This window comes from Dermacentor variabilis, chromosome 3, assembly GCF_050947875.1.
Source record: "Dermacentor variabilis isolate Ectoservices chromosome 3, ASM5094787v1, whole genome shotgun sequence".
In the NCBI taxonomy this organism is placed as follows: Eukaryota; Metazoa; Arthropoda; class Arachnida; order Ixodida; family Ixodidae; genus Dermacentor; species Dermacentor variabilis.
The window spans coordinates 124607792-124628236 of record NC_134570.1 but is presented as its reverse complement, the minus strand read 5'-3'; the positions used below and the strand labels follow the sequence as shown (position 1 = coordinate 124628236).

The following is a 20445-nucleotide window of genomic DNA, read 5'->3' as shown; positions in this document are numbered from 1 at the left end:
GCTCTTTTGCATCCTTACTGTTTCTGACGTTAACACAGTTGTCTCTTCGACTCCTGGAAACAGGGTTCAGTACAGAGCGAGGAACGGCATGTATTAGTTGATTGAATAACCATTTATTATTTGAATTTCACGTAGCCTAGACTCTGAGGCCACAAGCTCAGATGAAGTTAGCGACACCACTTCAACAGTTTATTTTGTAATTGCCGATGCATAAACCTTGTATTGTAATGGTTTAGTATGCATTTTATTGAAAAAACAATCAAAACTCCAAAATTGGCCTTTCGAGCTCGTTGAACACTTTAGCCTCGGTGCGACATGGTAATCGATATTAGCCACACCTGTATTAAGTACCTAATCGTGCTATAGATTTTCCAAGCTGTGAGACGGCTAAAAACGCACACACGGACACCACGAGGAACAATCGCCTGATGTGTATGGCTCGGCGTAAATTATCGTTAGTTTTGGTTCAATGATTTTAGCGACCCGTATCTAAACAGGGGCCAATGGGGGGTGCCATAGTCGAGGAGACTGAATAATCTTAATCTGGGGCTTCTTACTGTTAATTACAATGGAAAGATACACGTGCCTGTAGTTGTCGATTAAAAGAAAAAGAACGACCGTAATTGTCGGGTTTAAACCCACGACCTCAGGCAAAGCAGCAGGCCATTATAGCCACTGAGACGACGCAGTGGGTTTCGCGAGTTCCGAATTGGCCGTGCACATTGGCCTATATTCCGTTCCATTATGGTTTCTCCAAATCTTAGCTAAGAGGCAATGGCGTGACATAAAGTGCTGTGTGCATAATGAAATAAATGACTTCGGATGTTTTTCTTTAATGCGAGCTTGCGAAGAGAACGGAACTAATCCATGTTGTTCAAATTAATGGGCCTTACATGAAGCCCTTGAGTAAAGCAGGTCTGAACGTTGATCAGATACAGATTATTTTTTGCATTTACTTCCGTTGCTGACCAGGCCCTCAGAAGAGGTAATCTAAAGCAGGTCTGAGCGTTGACCAGATAGAGATTATTTTTTGCATTTACTTCCGTTGCTGACCAGGCCCTCAGAAGAGGTAATCTAAAGCAGGTCTGAGCGTTGACCAGATAGAGATTATTTTTTGCATTTACTTCCGTTGCTGACCAGGCCCTCAGAAGAGGTAATCGGCTTGTGCACGTCCCCTAGGCCAAAAACGAAAGAAAGAAAATAGTAACAGAAAATCTATGCATGTAACGGTGACAGAGTCACAAAGGGCTCTCCTGAGCGTTGCCTCAACCTACATGGGAATGATGGGAAGTACAGGCTTCGGATTGGCTTCGATATTTAGTGGCGTTTTCTGGCGGCAGACAAAAACGAAGCTATATTAAGATATTCTCGCGTAAAATCGCATTTTATTTCTACAATATTTTATATAATGTGCAATACATTACATAAAGCTTTTGTGAATTTGACATCAAAGCTCGGTTTTCCACCAGACCAAACCAGGGCTTGCATAGTTCTGCAATTCTGTTCCCGATTTAGCGCCAACGAATAATTATTTATTTTTACGACAGCAACAACAACCGTGCATGTGCTTATGTAAAAAATACTCATCAAATACTTATGTAAATAAAAATTTTGTATTGTCAAATTGGGACAAGGTGTTGCGCCTTTGAGCGACATGCTACAAGCGTCGCCTGCTATGACGCCTGCTCGCTGCGAACGCGAGACTTTTCTCGCAGACGATAGGTACTTGCCAACTCTCTCGCTCTTTCGAAAGGCTGCATCGGCAGTCACGATTGCTGAACGTTTTCAATTACTTATTAGCACGTCTGCTGCGGTGCTAGCTGGGAAGCTTGTGGCCTCCTATACCAGTATGCGTCATTATATTTTATGTTGACGTGCCGCTTATTCCGAAGCGCGCGCCAGCAGTTGTTACTGCGTGGCTTTGCGCTTACTTTCTTTTTTTGCGACAGCAGACTACATCCAGGAAGCAGCAATGGGTTCTACTACAGGTAAGTTCGTGTTCTCAAATGTCCTGAAACACACATTTCAATGAGTGCATAAACGAGCAATGCGTAATGAAGCCCTCAGTAAAATTTGATTGTCAAGCCACTAGAAGCACAACTGTCTATAGAGTGATCAAAATGCGTTATGCAAGCAGTTAGCCGTCTTCCCATTGCACTCTGCATCACTAGTACAGAAAAGTTACTGGCAGGCTATAAAAAAAAACAGCTCATGTGTGCAGCTGCACTTTACACCTTTAAGGCTCGCACTGCACATGGAAGCGCGTCCAAGAAGCTGCAGCTGCAACAAAGTAGTAAGTTGCATCTACATACTGACCACGTGAAGAGCGACTGAGCGGAAGATGTTATGTGCAACGGTAAGAAACAGGAAGGGAGCAGTGCGGATCAGTGAGCGAACGGAGAAAGCCGATACTCTATTCGACGTTAAGAGAAAATAGTCGAGCTGGGCAGGCCATACGTGTAGGTTATATAACCGGTGGACCTGTAAACGCCGGCCCGATGTCTTTCTACAAGAAAGCATCAGTAGATGCAGAATCGCGATGCATTTTAATCAAAGCCCTACTTAAGGTTATTTGTAGGCTCGCCATGTCTTTTACGTGCTTTGAAGGTTCTAAGCATAAAACATGTACTTAGTAATGTGCTTGTATCAGTAATACCTTCTCGTTGCTCCTCTGAAGTTTGAAAAACCAGGTAACGCTACGGCGCCAGCCTACTACAGTGAACAAACCAAGGTCAGAACAGTCAAAACACGTTCTCTCTACGTCTACGATTCCGTCGCCTTCTCATCGGCGCTTCGTCACCATACCGCGACACAAACGCCGGCCCATCCGCTAGCCAATCGTGTTATAATAGAGTAAAGGACTAGCTTTGGTGCTATCGTCACTTTGAGCAACAGAACAAAGGCGAAGAGCTTTGCGCTGCGCTGCCTGCAGTTGGCTAGCATAGACATAGCATAGTGATTTCAAGTCTACTAGACTTGAAATGCTCGAGAACGATGCCGGTGTCTGGCAAAATTATTTTGTACCGACTGGCGCTTAGGTGTTTCAAGGTTACATTGCGTTGGCCGTACACAAGCATCCGCTCTTATGCTTTAGTTTCCACGCCAAGCGCTCGGAGAGCCGGAACATTATTCCAGTTCAGGCTGGCAAATTCGTAGACGGCGCTGCTCTTCTTCGAGCAAAAGCGGGTAAAGCCAAGATGGCTTGCAGGGCATACACACGTTGAGGCTGATGGTACGCGTCGCGTGTTGGCGCAGCCGAGAGAAATTTCCTCACATTCTGGTCACCGCTGCACCGAGAGGCTACATACAGCGGTTACGCGACGAGCTTGTATGAACTGACGTCACGTCATTTTCACGAACAGCGACCTAAGGCATATCCCAATCGTTCCGCAGCGCGCGACGGCAACACATTCAAAGAGCGTCGCGCAGGATCGCCCAGGCCAGGGAGGAGGAAAGGCTCGCCGCGCGCCCTTTCCACGTCACCCGATGAAGAGTTCTATAGTACTCCGCTGTGTGTGGTAGACTACGTGACAGACCATACAAAAAAAAAGGAACACAAACATCTTTTTTGTAAGACACGTCTTCAATAGTCGCGGAATAACTAGTAAGTAAGGAGTTTCATAATCGCTTTTAAAATACGAGGCTGCAGCTTAAATGGAAGAATTTTTTTGTAGCAGTCGTTGGTGAGACAGCTTTTTGAAAGCGTTAGCCCCCCTTATTCTTAAAAAAAAAAAAAAACATAACGCGTCTGTCCGAGTGTTATCTTTTCTGAGCTGCACATCTTTTCCTACAGTTCTACTGCACATTTAAAAATATTACGCCATTTGGGGCCTACCTTGTTCGTCAAAGATAACCCTCATCTGTTTTGCCCGTATTTCCTTTTTTTTAACGCTGTCAGCCTAGTGTGCCTTACTTACTGCCTAGTGTGTGTTCACTTCCAAGTGACGAACGGCTTGCGCGTTATCAGCATGACAGAGCATTCTCGACAGGAAAGTAGCGAGCGCCGAGTTTTCAAGAAAGTAAGCGCAAGTAAGGCAGATGATGATTATGGTTGCGGGACAAGTACACACACCAATGGGTGCAACCATTTTAACTCCATGCATGGTCTTGACTTTTTTTTTTTTGCACGAAGGCGCGTAACTCTCTGTACTTATTATCAGCCGTTAACACAATCTTGGCCCAGCATCGACTCCATGCGTTCATAATATGTCTGTGAACGCAAATATCTATTATCACAAAGAGAGCAACACGGATCTTGCGCAAAGTCCGTGTTCAGTTCTTGTTTTCTCGTCAGTGTCGGTGTGTGCTCACTTCAATGCACCCTTAAACAAATGTACACCCTTTGGGGCTTATCTTGCTTTATAACAATAATCGTAATCAGGCTTGTCCGCATTACCTTTTTTTTTTAACGCGGTGAGCCTGGTACTTCGAAGTCACGAATGGCAGGTGCATTATCAGCAAGACAGAGCATTCCCGACAGGAAAGTAGCGGGCCCAGTGTTTTCAAGAAAGGAAATGCAAGCAAGGCGGATGACGATTATCGCTGTGTGGCAAGGTAAGCCCCAAAAGGTGTACATTTGTTTAAGAGCGCGCTTCAATTCAACTTCAGTCATGTCATACTAACTAGCCCCAGTCGAAGCACTTTTGAGTGTAATGGCAATGTTGAGCATTCAAAGGTACTAAAATAATACCACATTTCGTTTTTGTATGTGTGTGTGTGTGTGTGTGTGTGTGTGTGTGTGTGTGTGTGTGTGTGTGTGTGTGTGTGTGTGTGTGTGTGTGTGTGTGTGTGTGTGTGTGTGTGTGTGTGTGTGTGTGTGTGTGTGTGTGTGTGTGTGTGTGTGTGTGTGTGTGTGTGTGTGTGAAATGGAATGCCTAGCCCTCTGCACCATAGAAAAAAATGCACGGGAGCCTCAAAGCGCCATAAATAACTTCAGTGTCGCAGCCTTTCTTGAGTAAGTTTCGTTTTAATATCTGAGGAGATTGCAGGGTCAGGTTGACCACCTTCTGCGTCATGATGCCGTGACACAGTAGAAACGAAACCAAGATTGTCCGTAGAAACGCTATCACAATAAATTGTTTAGGGCTATCAGAGGCTTGCGAGTTTCTTCGCGGGCTTAGAGGTCCCAGGCCTTCATTTAATGAACCCTTTGGTTGCCGCACTTATAGAAATAGATTAGTTTCTTGGACAGATTTTTTTTACGTGTCGGTAAACATTTGTGTGCAAATTATTCTACTAGCAACATCGTGCACCGTCTGATATGACGACTGAACTATTTGTCCCATTTGGCAACATTTATGGCAGATTGAGGAGTTTAGAAAAATAAAACTTCGACTCGAGGTATCGTCGAAACTAGCCTCCAATGCTTCAAAAATGCGCGCTTTTGTCCACTCGGTAAGGTAACATTTAAATGACAGCATCATTGAAGACACAGAATCTTGTCTCAGCTAGGTCGTCAATATTTGATCCGACGTATAGCTAGTGTTAACAATGTCTGGAACGACGGTAGATACTCATGAGTGTGTGGTATTTTCATAATTGTGTTCAAATAACACCGAGTGCAACTTTATTCACCCCCTCCCTCCTCCCCCTTCGCCTCGTTGGTTGCTTTTATACATCAGTGCTTCATTAACAGCGTATGTACAAATTGTTACCAGCAGTTCTTTCCGTCATGTGGGGATTTAACTCGCGCAAGAACACGCATTGGATTTCAGACCGACCTTCCACCGAAACTTGACTGGCTGTCTAATATATTACAACTTGGACACAGCCTGTGCAGTTGCCCTTATTCATTGCTGTACAATAATGTACAACGGTCCACATAAGTGTACAGCACGTGGACGCGCCAGCACCATTTGAACGCATGCTAGACCACTTTGCCTGCACAGAAAATGTGATCGAACGCAATAATCAAGTATGTGTTGGTTTCTGCGTGCTTCCCGACCTGACAACCATTGCTTTGCGAGCTTAAAGAATGCAGTAATGAACAACCCAGGCGCCTGCTACGTTGAGTAAATAGAAATGGTCACTGCACAATAGGAACTTAGCCCTTATAACATTTGCGAAGCTACTGCTATTCCTCGTAGCATGGGATTGACTACGGCTCATATCGACGAAAACAAATCTCCGAAATAATTTTTCTCTTTTCGCGTGATCTGACCACAGACGTTCTGAACTAGGAATAATTTGTATATTTTGTATATTTCAGATTTTTAAACTCTCAGTACTTCTACTAAAAATAAGATATCACTTTCATTCGTTTTCCTTGCGGTGCTTCATTCACATGATAATTAAAAAAAATTGCATGATCAATTGTTCCTACCACACATCCGTTCAACACACCAGTGATCAGGCCATAACATTCAGTCTGGAAATAAAAAGGTAAATCATAAAAGCAAAGAAAATGGTCACGTTTCTTGCTGTAATGAATAAGTTAACGCACCAACAGAACAGTGTAGAATACCATGTGAGTTCGCATTTAAGTCCGCCCTCACCAAGTTGTCTGCGCACAATATAGGCCTTAGTATACAGGGTAGGCGTTTAATAGAAGTCCACGTATTGCCGCAACAACTATTTCTGAACGTTTGAAGATGCACGTCTTCCAGTTCGCACTTGGTTATAGATAGCTTTGAGAGTTTAAAAAAAGCATAGTCATGAGTAAGGCATATTTACTAAAGTTGTTCTCTCTCTCTCTCTCTATAGTCATGAGTATTCCTAACATCCTCTCTCTATCACATGTATAAATGTAGGGAATCGATACCAGGCGAACGATATGTTCACGACTTCAAATAAGTTGCCAAAAATATGCACTGCCGTGCAGAAAAGAAATATTCTGAACTCCAAGAAAAAACAGGACGTGTGTTATGCAAACCATACGAACAAGCTCGCATAATACCGTATGGACTTGGTTTATGAACTTTATTTTAGTGGCGGGGACTAGTTTAGTGGCGGTCACAGTAGTGGTAAGGCAGAGGTTACCTGAACCCAAGCGTTCGTTGACCAGTGTAGCATCGCGTGACATTTCCTTACATTGTGGTTATTTGCCAGCGTGCAACAAAATTTTCAGACAGTGTAGCACTATTCAGAGATAACAATGAAGTGCGCTTTATGGTCGAAGCGTGGCGTACCAATGATGACGACAAGGAAAATAAAAATGGTTCAGATCCAACGCTCAGTTTGGAACCTATGCGGAGTGGAGAAAGACGAAGTGCTTCTCTTGTGGAACACATCTCACCCGTCCGCATATTTTCTACAATTTCACCGCAACCGGGCTACCTATGACCACGAAAGTTGCTATGGATCTTCCCTAACTCATCTGGCACCCGATTTTACCAGCGGAAGACCCCTGCAAGTAACAGTTGTTTGGCAGTTAGCCCTTTTATCCTGATCAAGCCGGGGCGCCACGCTTGCCTAAGGGCAACCGGCGTCTCGCCTCCGCCGCGGCCGCGTTGTGCGGCGTTTGCCTGCCTCGCCTCGCCCGAGCCCAGCCATGGAGTACGCCGTAGAAGGCGAAGACATTGACCCAGCCGAGCTGTTTGACGGGACGTGGAAGACGGCCCTGGACATGCAGCAGAGATATCGACGCCGGACCGGAGCCGCATCGAGGCCCGACAACGGCGAAGCCTCGCCGAAGGGTGAGCCAACACCGATACCGCGACGACGGGCCCGCCCGCCTCCGATCGTGCGCCGTCGACCCATGCCACGCTTACCAGTGGACGATTACAAGGTGGTCTTTCGACCGAAAGGTGCCGTCAACCTGACCGAGGTTGGGCCAGCTGTACTCGCGGACGCGATATGCGCCGCCGCCAACCTCGACGTTCGCCAAGCCCTCCCTATTCACCAGGTGAGGATCCACCCCACCAACAACACGATCACGGTCAGTACCCCGGACCGGCAGCGTGCCGAGGCCTACTACAACATCACAAAGCTGCAGCACGCTCAGCATAAGCTTGATACGCCTGTGACAACGTACATTCCGGCGCACGACATCTCGGTGCGAGGGGTGGTGTACAGGGCATACAGCTATGAAACGGACCAAACCATCTACGCCGAGCTTCGCAACAGAAATCCTGACCTGACAATTGTGAACGCGCGGAGAATGGGCACGACTCGCCACTTCGTGATCACCTTCGCCGGAGTCAAGCTCCCGAAATTCGTACGTTACCTGGCTTTCACGTTTGAAGTCTTCCCGTTCCGAGAACGGCCGGAGGCCTGCTTCAACTGTTGGAAGCTGGGGCACCGAGCAGACGTGTGCCCTCAACCCCGACCGACAGAACCAAGATGCCGGCGCTGCGGGGAAGAACACCCTTCGCCACCCAACGGAGAAAAGCCAACCTGCTCTCCCTCTTGCGTAGTATGCGGTGGAGGCCACCCGACCGGCAGCAGGAGTTGCAAATATCGGTTTATCCGAAAAAAGCAGCCCGCCAAGCCAGCCAATGCTAACACCACGCCGTCACCATGTGGAGGAGACGAAAACGGCAAGAAGGCGTCGGCGAGAACGTCCAGACCACAGGAGCGGGGTCAGGTGAGCGGCCAGAGCCGAACCGAGTCCTTTCCACCTCTTCGCGGCCGGAGCGATAGCGTGAGGCACCGGTCGGCGTCCCGGCCACCTGGAGACCGCTCGAGCTCCAAGAGCACACAAGTCGCCTGGGGAACAGCCAAGCCTCAGCCGAAGCCCCGGAAGAAGCTGCCCCAAAACCGGCAGGTAAGGGAGCTGGCGGAGCAAATGAAATTACTCCAACAACAATTAGCTGCAGCTAATAACAAAATTCGACAATTAGAAAATGGACATACTCCTAGTAATGCCCCCAGCACAAAAAACGCGAGCGAGATCGTGGCTTGTGCTAAGCGTGGAGCGGATGCAGAAAACGACATGGAGGTAGATGGTGCGCGCCGCACTAAACGGAAGGCGGAAGGCCCCGCCGCAGTACCCGTCGAGAGTGTCGCCGCGCCGGACCCCCGAATTTCAAAACTGGAACGCGTGATCGAGAGTATGGTTGCTCAGCAAGCCGCCCAAAACAAACAGCTGGTAGAAAGTGTTGCCGCTCTTAGCTCCGCCATGACTGCAGTTATGTCCCACATTGGATTAACCACGGCACAACCCCAATCCCAACCGCAACCTTACCTTCAGCCTCAGGTGGTAACTCCGCCTGCACCAACGCCAGAACCAAACATGCTACGCGATTCTGTGACTCAACGCGCTTCCGGAGTGCTCACAAAAGCACCTAGCACGGTTTCACCGTGCATGGAACCGCAAAAACAAACGTTATGGCCAAAGCACCAATCGTAATCTGGCAGTGGAATTGCAGGGGCTTCCGCCGTAAACGCAGGTCTCTGGAATACACGCTTCAAAATCACCAAACCAAACCTGACATAGTTGCCCTTCAGGAAACTGGGATAGCGGCAAAATTATCAGGTTTTGCGGCTTACAATGAAATTACCGCTCCAGATATCTCTCCGGCCACGGCGATCATGGTGAACAGAAATCTGACCGCCAACCAATTAAACCTTGAATTCACGGAGGTGTCATACACCTTCGTTGAAATCCTGCCAAAACGACGATCGGACCAAACGCTCTACATTCTGAATGTTTATAGCCCCCCTAGGGATAAAAGCCTAGCAGTAGCTACACTAATAGGCAAAGCATATAAAGCTGCAAAGCATGCACAACTCGTGCTGCTGGGAGATTTTAACGCGCACCATTCGGCCTGGGGCTACCAAAAATGTCAAAAGAAGGGCACTAAACTCTGGGAGACCGCTCAAGACCTTGGTTTTACTCTTCTTGTTGACCCTGAAAGACCAACCCGCATAGGCAATAGCGTGAGTCAAAACACCTCGCCTGATTTGACTTTCACCAGGAACATAGACAATGCCATCTGGGAGAATACCGAACTAAACGTTGGTAGCGACCATTACATTCTTTCCATTACGGTACCCTCCAGAGGCTACAAGCGAAATAAGGTGAAAATTAAGCACACTAGATGGGACGCTTTCCGGTATGTTCGCAATAGACGCGAACCCGCAACCATTACAAACCTTGAAGAATGGATATCCACTCTTCTCAAACACGCAGCTAACTCGACGACGGAGGTAGACCAGGAGGAGGACGGCCCGGCTCCAGATGCTAAATTGGTCCATCTATGGTCTGCGCAGCGGAGTTTGCAGAAGCGCTGGCTCGCGCAGAAACACAACCGTGGCCTACGCAGACGCATCGCGCAACTGGAACGGGATATCGAGAAATACTCACGAAAGCTCAGTCAGGAACACTGGCACCAGCTATGCGACCGCCTTAATGGCCAGCTAGGGTGCAAAAACACCTGGTTCCTGCTTAAACACCTACTTGACCCTAGTCAGACTAAAACAGCATCACAAAAGAACCTTCAGAGGATCATACACTCTTTCCCGGGAGATAATGATGCCCTTTTTGAAGCTCTAAAAAACCGCTACTTTAATACAAGCACCGATATTCCTCTACCCGTAGCTTATACCGGAAAGGAAAACAGGGAACTAGACAGCGACATTATGGAATCTGAAGTACGTGCTGTCCTAAACAACATCAAGACAACAGCGGCGGCTGGCGAGGACCGCATCACCAATAAAATGCTACGGAACCTAGACGATCAGTCGGTTACCGAAATCACAAATCTTTTCAACATCCACTGGAAAGAGGGAACTATACCCACCAGCTGGAAACATGCAAACGTAATTTTCATACCCAAACCAGGCAAGAAGCTGGAGCTAGAGAATCTCCGCCCTATCTCCTTAACCTCTTGCCTGGGGAAGGTTATGGAACACGTCATTCTTAACAGGCTAAACGAGTACACTGAAAGCAATGGGCTGCTGCCCCATACGTTGATAGGCTTCAGATCAAATCTGTCCACTCAAGACATTATGTGGCAAATACAGCACGATATCCTACATCCGGGCCCTATAAGAGCCACCCGTACAATTCTAGGGCTGGACGTGAGTAAAGCGTTCGACAATGTGTCACATGCTTCAATACTCACAAATCTAGCCCAAATGAATGTCGGGAAGCGCACTTATAGCTATATTACAAGCTTTCTCAAGGATCGCACTGCAGAAATACATTTTGGGGACATTAAAAGCGGACAATTTCAATTAGGTACAAGGGGCACCCCTCAGGGTGCGGTCCTCTCCCCCTTCCTTTTCAATGTGACCATGCGAAACCTGCCTCCATTACTGGAAAGCATCCCGCATATCAAACACTCCATCTATGCCGATGATATCACCATCTGGACCAATAGCGGTTCCGATGGAGAAATCACGGAAGCATTACAAGCGGCCGCGGATACCGTACAAAATTTTGTGCGACAGAATGGTCTAGCGTGCTCGCCGACGAAATCGGAGCTTCTCGTCATCCGTGATAAATCAACCAAACACGCCTCCGAAAGGGACGCCACCTTCCCTATACGAGTCAGTATGGAAGACGGCCCAGTTCCGCCCGTACTGACTATAAGAGTCCTGGGCATGTTAATTCAACATAACACCCATAATTCTGAGGCGATTGTCCGATTACGGACGACAGCCCGCCAAATATGTGGCCTAATCAGACGAGTAGCCACACGACACCGCGGTATGAAGGAGGCTGATATCTGCCATTTGACGCAGGCTTTCCTGATCAGTCGCGTCGTGTATTCCTTCCCTTACTACCACCTACGCCTTTCTGACAAGGAAAAGGTTAACAGCGTCATTCGCACAGCTCATAAAGCTGCCCTTGGTCTCCCGAGGTATGCGAACACTGAACGATTACTTGAGCTAGGTATATACAATACCCTAGACGAACTCGTGGAGGCCCATAAAACAGCCCAACGTGAACGACTCTCCCGCACCGCAACTGGCAGAGTTATTCTAAGTAAACTCGGGCTGAATCCCGTTATGAATTCAGCAGGAAGAACAACATTACTCGGTGCGGTCAAAAGCCGTTTGGTTATAAAACCATTACCCAAGAACATGCTCTCTGGGAGACACGACAAGAGGCGGTCTGCCAGAGCCAAGGCCCTTCAGGAAAGGTACCAAAACAACCAGCACACCGCTTATGTCGATGCAGCAAAGCAAAATCACCAAACTTACGTAGTGAGCGTCGTGACCGGAGAGGGAAGTATCCTCAACGCCGCGACCATAAAAACAGCGTCCACCGTGGAAGCGGAAGAGACTGCCATTGCTTTGGCCATCATGAATCCCTCCGTGCAAACAATCATAAGCGACTCCAAAAGGGCAATAGTCAACTTTTCGAGAGGCAGCATAGGCGTATGTGCAGCGCGAGTCCTACGGGACTTTAATAACGAAAACACTGTTGAACTCGTATGGGTCCCTGCCCATTCGGGGAATCAAGGGAATGAGGAGGCGCACTGGGTAGCCCGAGGTCTAATCAACCGGGAGATGTGCCCCTCAGACTCGGATCCCATGGATGAGGCACCGACGACATACCAGGAAATAACAAACTATTACAAGCAAAAAAGGCGAATTTACCCGCCTCCAAACGCAAGCCTCACGCGAGCGCAAGCCTCGATCCTGCGTCGAATCCAAACTAAATCGTTCCCCAACCCACATTGGCTATCCATAATTACCAACGGGCAATGGAACCCAATATGTCAAAATTGCACAAATCAAACATTGGCTACCCAAAATCACATTCTTTGGGGGTGCGAGGGCTTACCCCCTCCCAGGTCGCTCCTGCCAGCTCCCTCACAACAGACGTGGGAGGAGCTGCTCAGAACGCCGGATGAAAAACGACAAAAAGCCCTCGTTGCCTGGGCCGAAAGGGTCGCTCCTCGTGAGGGGCCATCCTAGGACTCGGGCCTGCCAGATAACTGAGCAGAATCTCAATAAAGTTGTTACCACCACCACCATGCGGAGTGGAGTATTTGTGAAGCGGGTAAGTGCCGTAAGAATGGCCACATACTGCGATACATTTTTGCAACAACTCGCTTACGTACCTCTCCGGTAAATTATAAAAACGCGGAAACCTACACCGCGCGATAAACGTCGTCGAGGCGACCCCGGTTCACTCTTGTCACCCACTTTCTACTACGCCATGGACGCCATCTCTGGGATGAGAGCAGTTTACAATTGCACTGTCTCCAGGACATGCCCACCTATACAGGTAAGAATCCGCTCGAGCAGACGCACCAACCTACTGAGAAAAAAATGCGTGGAAATATTTCCTTTAATGACTGAATTATATGTTCGTTGTATTCAAGATATTTAATACAGTTTGTTGTTTCACTCTGTAATTCACTAGAGAATAGAGCTGGCCCCCTACACAAATGAAGTGGTGGTATCACTACCCGTGTGCATTTCCATCGAGCGTCCAGGGTATAGACATGAGACTATACATATAAGTGAGAGAGAGAGAGAGAGAGGAGAAAGAGATCGAGAGAGTAAGCTTTTTTATTGAAAAACAGAGAGGTTTTCTGGCTTATATTTGCACTCTAAGAAAAGTTTACACCCTTTGGAGTGCCCCTTCTGCAACACAACGATAATCGTCATCTGCCTTGATGCGTTTCCTTTCTTGAAAACGCCGCGCCCGCTACTTTCCTGTCAGGAATGCTATCATGCTGATAACGCGCGTGCCGTTCGTTACTGGAAAGTACCGGGATCGCAGCGTTAAAGAAAGGAAACGCGTCAAGGCAGATGATTATCGTTGTGCGGCAGAAGGGGCACTCCAAAGGGTGTAAACTTTTCTTAGAGTGCAAATATACGCCAGAAAACCTCTCTGTTTTTCGTTTGAACAAAATTTATGGAAATCCCTAGAAGATTGGCCTTTCCTACATAATAATAATGAATGTAGGTGTTACGAAACTAATGAACGCTGCCCACTTTCAGCGAGCATGTCATGATGATATATTGTTCATCATATTATAATATGAATATGGTATATGCGACTTTTCGTCTGAAACTGAAGCGAGAACCGATATATATATATATATATATATAGTGTACAGATGCTGAAGGCCTCGAGTGAACGATAGCTTGTTGCTTTTCTTTTGTAGCCGCGTTTACATGTATATGGCGATAACGCATTGCATTGCATTTCCAATCGTGTTGCACACCATAGAAACGTGCCAATGCGCTAGAAAACTAATTAACGCAGCGTTAACATTGCTCTGCATTGCGAGCGGTAGCATTGACGCTGAGAGGTTGTTTACCCGTTAAAGCGGACGTTTGGCCGTTTTGGTAAGCCATATTTGAAACAGAACAGCGCGGTTTTGACGGGGACACGCAGGGAGAAACGACACGGACGAGCGTTGATTTGCAACTGAAGTTTATTGCTATTGCTTGGGACGAAGAATATATACCAGCTCCAACCAATAGGAGCAACAAAAAAACAACCATAAATATATTCACAGTCAATCATACATGCTGCACTGAACAAGGGAGATAACTGTAATCATCATATCCCCGCCCCCCCGCCCGCTAAAAATGCCAGTTCTTTGGACGTAATCGATAAAGAGGGGCTACTGACGCATGCGTCTTATGACCAGGAGATGTGCGCTGCTTCGATGATTTGACGCGTTAGTTGGTTACTACGTTTTCTTAAAACTTGTGTTCGAGTAAGGTCAGGGTGGCAAGCCCTGCTGTCGCAGTCTCTACAGTGGACGCCAAGACGCCCTTTTACAGTATTATGCACATTGTTGTTGTGCTCCTTCAGGCGTTCATTAAGGCATCTCCCCGTTTGACCGACATAAAGCCTGTCACATGACAACAGAATGGCGTAGACAGCTCCCTCTTGAAAAGAGACGAATTGATTTTCATGTTTGATGTTTGAAAAGATGCATGCGTCAGTAGCCCCTCCTTATCGATTACGTCCAAAGAACTGGCATTTTTAGCGGCTGGGATATGATGATTACAGTTATCTCCCTTGTACAGTGCAGCATGTATAATTGACTGTGAATATACGTATGGATTTTTTTTTGGTTTCTCCTGTTGGTTAAAGCTGGTATATTTTCCTCGTTCCAAGCAATAAACTTCAGTTGCAAGTCAGCGCTCGTCCGCGTCTTTTCTCTCTGCTCGTCTTCGTCAAAACCGCGCTGTTCTGTTTCAAATTGTTTACCCGATTATGTTACTTAGGATGAGAAAAGGGCTGCTAAATCGTCTCGCTGGCAATACAATTCATTTCGTCAAAAGAGCCTACATCCGCAACAAGTAAAACAGAACAACAGACGAGAAAGAAAGGCCCGGCATATGGACAAGAAAAATGATCTCAATGCATATGATAACAATGGCTGCATTGTAAGGTAAGGAAAAACATAAAACCTCCTGCGAAGTATGCCCTTGTGCACTATCTTTTGTAGTTTTTTCGTCTTGTTAAAGTCAAGAGAACAAAATACAAAAAGGGATCGCCAGACACGTCTCTCTATGTTGATTTTCTCAATGCGGCTTCCTTTAAATGCATTAATGATGTCTGAAAACGAATATCTGTAGAGATTATCTCGTCACATGATTTGCGAGCAGCTATCTTTGACATTACATGTTCCTGGTAGGTATTTCACTTGTTTCAATAGCGCGTTTGCATTCATGACGAGACCATCGTTGTGGTAATCCATTCTAAATGATAACGGAAAAATCCCAAATATTGGGCTGTGAGACAACACCTACGATTCCTTCCCGGTTTTCATCTTTAAAAATCACACTACCCGCCGTAGTTGCTCAGTGGCTATGGAGTTGGGCTGCTGAGCACGAGGTCGCGGGATCGAATCCAGGCCAGGGCGGCCGCATTTCGATGGCGGCGAAATGCGAAAACACCCGTTGTGCTTAGATTTGGGTGCACGTTAAAGAACTCCAGGTGGACGAAATTTTCGGAGTCCTCTACTACGACGTGCCTCATAATCAGAAAGTGGAACCCCATAATTTAAAAATAACACCCGGTTTGTACCTCCCGAGATCTTTCTGTTGCAACTATAATTTTGTTGCAATTGCTCACAATACACGACCGATGACAGCTGCTCCTGCGCAATACATTCTAACAAAGGATAGCGCCTTTGAGATTTTTCCCTGGTCGTTGCATATGTACCAAAATGTAAACAAGGTTCTTGAATGAGAGAGAGAGAGAGAGATGCAAATAGCAAAAAGGCTGGGAGGTTAACAAAGTTTCATTAAAATATTTGTCCTCAACTTGTTCTTTTCATGGCCTTTACATTTCATATCAGCAGCATGGGGCGCTATAACATAAAGCTATTCCAAACTTTTCTATTCCAATTCTGCACTACGCCCACCGCGATTGGTCAAAAACTTTTTTGACACCCCCACTTCACCTGTCTGTCACGCGACGTCACGAAAACCGCCATAGCTCCCCATCTAATATGACGTGTACACACTCATTATGCATAATTTGACCGAACAAAACAATAATAGTTATTTATGATTCAACGCCTTTTGCCATTAGCCCCCCAACTATTGGCCCAAAGTTTTTGGGCTGCACCCCCTTCCCCTGTCTGTCACGCGACGTCACAAAAACACAAAAACTCACCGCGTCGAAGTGACGTGTACGCGTTAAATATGCATTAATATGCCGAACAAAACTGAATTTTCTTTTGAATAGCCGCAGGCTGTTCCGTTCCGAAAGGAATAAAAGATGGCTGCCGCCGATCGCTCCGACACTCGCTACTCGCCCCTGCCGGAGAGCATGGGTTTATTTGCGTGTAATAAAAGTTTTTGCTTGGCCGTGTAGCGTTTTCGAGAACTTTCGGCACGTTTACGACCTCTTTCTGCCGACTCTTCTTTGCTGAGGATCCGTTTTAGCGTCATTCTTAAGCTTCCGTTGCATGCCGTCGCGATTGTCGGCGAGCCACCGCAAGCTCAGTAAGAGAAAGCGGACCAATCGCAGACGCCTGCACCACCCTCTCCATCCGGCTATCGATATTCAGTGCAGTGGCTCGGCCCCATCCAATCCCTCTCCACTTGAGCATGCTCCTCGCCTCTTGTGAGCCAATTAGACAAGACAAACAGCTCAGTGCAGGCAATGTTATTCGTTTTTCAAGCAAACAAAATTGACCTCCTATGAACGAGGGGAGCATTTGATTGGTTTGTTCAGACAACACTGCGGGTTACCGCCGTAGTTGCTCAATGGCTGTTACGGTTACGCCATAAGCCCCATAAGCCTGCCCACGCCCAAGATGCACGTCCTGTTCTGCATCGCGACAATATGAATTGCATGTAATGGTACATCTAACGTGGACAAAATTGATATGTTACACAAGAATCTAAAAAAATTCAGTGACATGGAAATGCAGGTTTTACAGAACCCTAGCACACAACGTAACAAACTCACGTAAGATATAAATTGACGTATTGAATTGGTCCGCTTTGAATGATCTAATAGATGCTGTTCACAGAACCGCGATATCTGTCCTTGATGCAGAGCTATTAATATGTAAACTTCGTGCTTCCATTTTCGTCACACACGAATTTTCGAAAAAAATTTACAAAATTAAGCCCCTAAATTGAAATTACGCTTCCAACAGGCAAGACAGCTCAACTTTGCCTCTCATATGCAACAAATTTCATTAAACTCGGTCCAGGGGTTATACCAGAAAGGCGTTTCTGCAACTTGCCCGGATGCACTGGTTTGAGTGCACTGTGGCCTTTGGCTCAAGGTCACTTGAAGGTCGCCGACAGCGCGAGCTAAAATCATTTCATGCTTAAGAATGTGTGCGCGCACAGCGCTCGTGGCCAATAGAAGTAGCCAGATCGCTTCCCTGGCTGAGCCGACTTAGCGCAGCGGGATGGCACGTCCATCTCGTTTCGTTGCCTTTGCAGCCAAGCGTTCTGTGCCCTCAGAAGGCCACCTTCCAGCCCTCTCACGCGTGGGAAGCGCATGAGCGCCAATATCATGGCCGCATAACAATGACGTCGGTGCCTTAAGCGTCTGCACAATTGCTCCCGCAATAAATAACGTTCGCTCGAAAAAAAGTACGACATTTATCTGAGCAGGCTATTGTTTTACTCCGCGTTGAGTCATGCGCGAGCGAGGACTGGGCACTTCCATTGAAAGTGTATGCGTAGCTAGCCTGCAGTCCGCAGCGACGATGTAAGACTTGTTGCTTTCGTGGCGATTGTTCAAGACTGCGTCATACCTGAAATGCGGATGTAAACAAGTGTTAGCATTCACATCATTCTATAGCCTGCGTATAAGTTCTGCTAAATACGGGACGCGAGTAATCAAACGGCCGAGAAAACTACTGGACACGCATCTAGAGGTAGGCTTTCTATTTGGCTGGAACGAGTATGAACGGCGAAAATGAAAATAATGAAAAAAAATGAACAAATTAAGCGCCTGATACCGGTTTCACTCGTACACTTCTGATCGCGGTCGGGGCCGATCCGGATCGAAATTCGCGACTGCGATTGGCTCTCTCGCGCATTTTATGCAAAGGAGCCAATCACGACCAAGAAATTCGATCCCGATCGGGCTTGATCGCGATCAAAAGTGCGCCCTGTGACACCCGTATTAGACAGCAGTTCTGTCTGAGGCACCTTAAGCCTATTGATCCAACCTTTATTCTACAGTGTGTTTTCGTTCATCGGCCTGAAAGTAGACTTTTTGTTCACTGACAGGGAATTTTTGGCCTACGTCCCTTCATAAAGACATAACGTAGTTAGTATGAACTTAAAGCTTACTAAATAATCACTTCATTACTTATGAAATCTTGAAATCTCGTGGGATTGTATTTAGAATATGGTGAATTGTGTAATCCTGTGTTTATACTTACTGAAGTATAAGCACTTTTTTCGTGTTCCTGGTAAGCGTGTAAGAGACCTTTCATTCGAGGTATCTAAACATGACCGCAGCGTAAAAGTGCTAAAAATATTAAGTGAAAATAATTAAGAACTCTAATACATGCAGGGAACTATTCGCACAGTATTACCCGGATTAATTCCGTATTATATTTAGTGCAACCTAATGTTAACCAAAAGGATGTAGTTCTGTTGAGTGAATATTTGATGCCCATCGTCTCTAGGCTTTCTTATGCTCAGTGACGTTATCATTTGAGAAAGATAGCCTTCCTGCCGTTTTCTGATTTGTTCCTGGTAATGTCTGCATCAAAAACCATGCCTCTCTTCATTTTCCTAGCTACTTCGTTAAATTATCGGACAAACTACAACACCTCGTTTCAGCAGTGAGGCATGTAAAGAGTGACAAAAATGCTAGTTGGGTCATCAATTTATTTCGCCGCTGGTATTGAGGTGGCGCTTCTCGATGTGGGTGCTAAGCAGAAATGTTGGAGTAATTGGATATTACGTTTCAGCGTGTTTAGGCCCAAGAACGATTAAATCACTGTAATAGCAATGATTTGCACATGGTGTCCGCCTCATCATGTACAGCGAATGTGTCACAATTGCGATCTTTAACGCAAGAGATCTTTAATACCTAAGTCTCTCTCTATGAACAAACCTAGATAGCCCTGTGCGCTTCACCGATTAGCAGTTCTCAGTATATGCAAACATCGGTAAATTGGTCACTTGTGCTTTATGGCTCTGCTATGGTGTCATGTCCAATTTAAGTTGTTTTATTTTTGCTCTCTATTTTTAAAGCATATGTCTAATTTATAGAACCTACAAGATGAAATGTTGTTGCATTGCACTGTGTGCTGTCGCATTGTATTGCGCTCTTCACCAAACCTGCATGTCCTGCTCATTGTTGTGGTGTCCAAGTTCCTGAAGATGTCCTAAACAAGTTTTTTTTCTCCTGGTCACCCGTAGCATTGCCTTTGTTGGTGTTTGCTGCAAGTAAGCTCAAACTCAAATTGTGAAATAGCCTAGACAGAGAGCACGAAAAGCACACAACAGTTGCATGGGCCAGCACAATTCGAGTATTGTGTTTGGGATTTTTTTAGTGTTGTTAACACGTGTGACGTTCCACACAGGTGGTCTCAGTTTGCTATCTTGGTGAGCCCCAGATAAAACGGCAGCTCGATTTTGTACCGCTCGAAGCTTGGTCGCATTTAACGAGAAGTGTTTCAAAGAGAAGGAGGCACTCTACAATAAATATAGATGAACATACTTAATACAGTCCGCCTCCTATGTACCCCTCCATTTCCTAACAAGGCGACCAGCGTCGAAAGTACCAGTAACGTCCTCTTGAGCTGCGCAGCGTCCTGTGGTACGTCACTCGTCTTCTCATCGATTATCTGTGACTACGATTCAAGTCTTTATAAAGAGGTCATAAACAAACGTTGACCGTTGTGTGCTCTTCTGCCAATGCATGTTTCTGTAAGCGAAATGCACTGTGCATTTGTGTTGATCGCAGTTTGCATGTGGAGAAAAAGCACGGTTACAGCTAAGGCTCTTACAGAACTAGAGCAGTTCTGTTCGCATTTGATTGAACAGCTGCGTTGAACAGATGGCAAACAATGGGCTCTCTCGTGCCGTTATTGCGTAGAAACAGTTTGAGGTGACATAGAGGGTACTCGCAATTGCGTAACC

At 46.4% G+C, this 20445-nt stretch overlaps 1 protein-coding gene across 3 annotated transcripts in view; it reads left to right on the top strand.

Annotated features, from left to right (window-relative positions):
* The window catches only part of LOC142576262 (alpha-L-fucosidase-like), a 49809-nt gene that overhangs the window by 1948 nt on the left and 27416 nt on the right, over positions 1 to 20445 (top strand). The window contains exon 1 of one of the 3 annotated variants that reach the window (XM_075686307.1): positions 18022 to 18218. The exons of the other annotated variants lie outside the window; for them this stretch is intronic. The gene's annotated coding sequence lies outside the window, so the exon portion shown is untranslated. Of the gene's footprint in view, positions 1 to 18021; positions 18219 to 20445 lie in introns of those variants that run through there. 3 annotated transcript variants of the gene reach the window in all.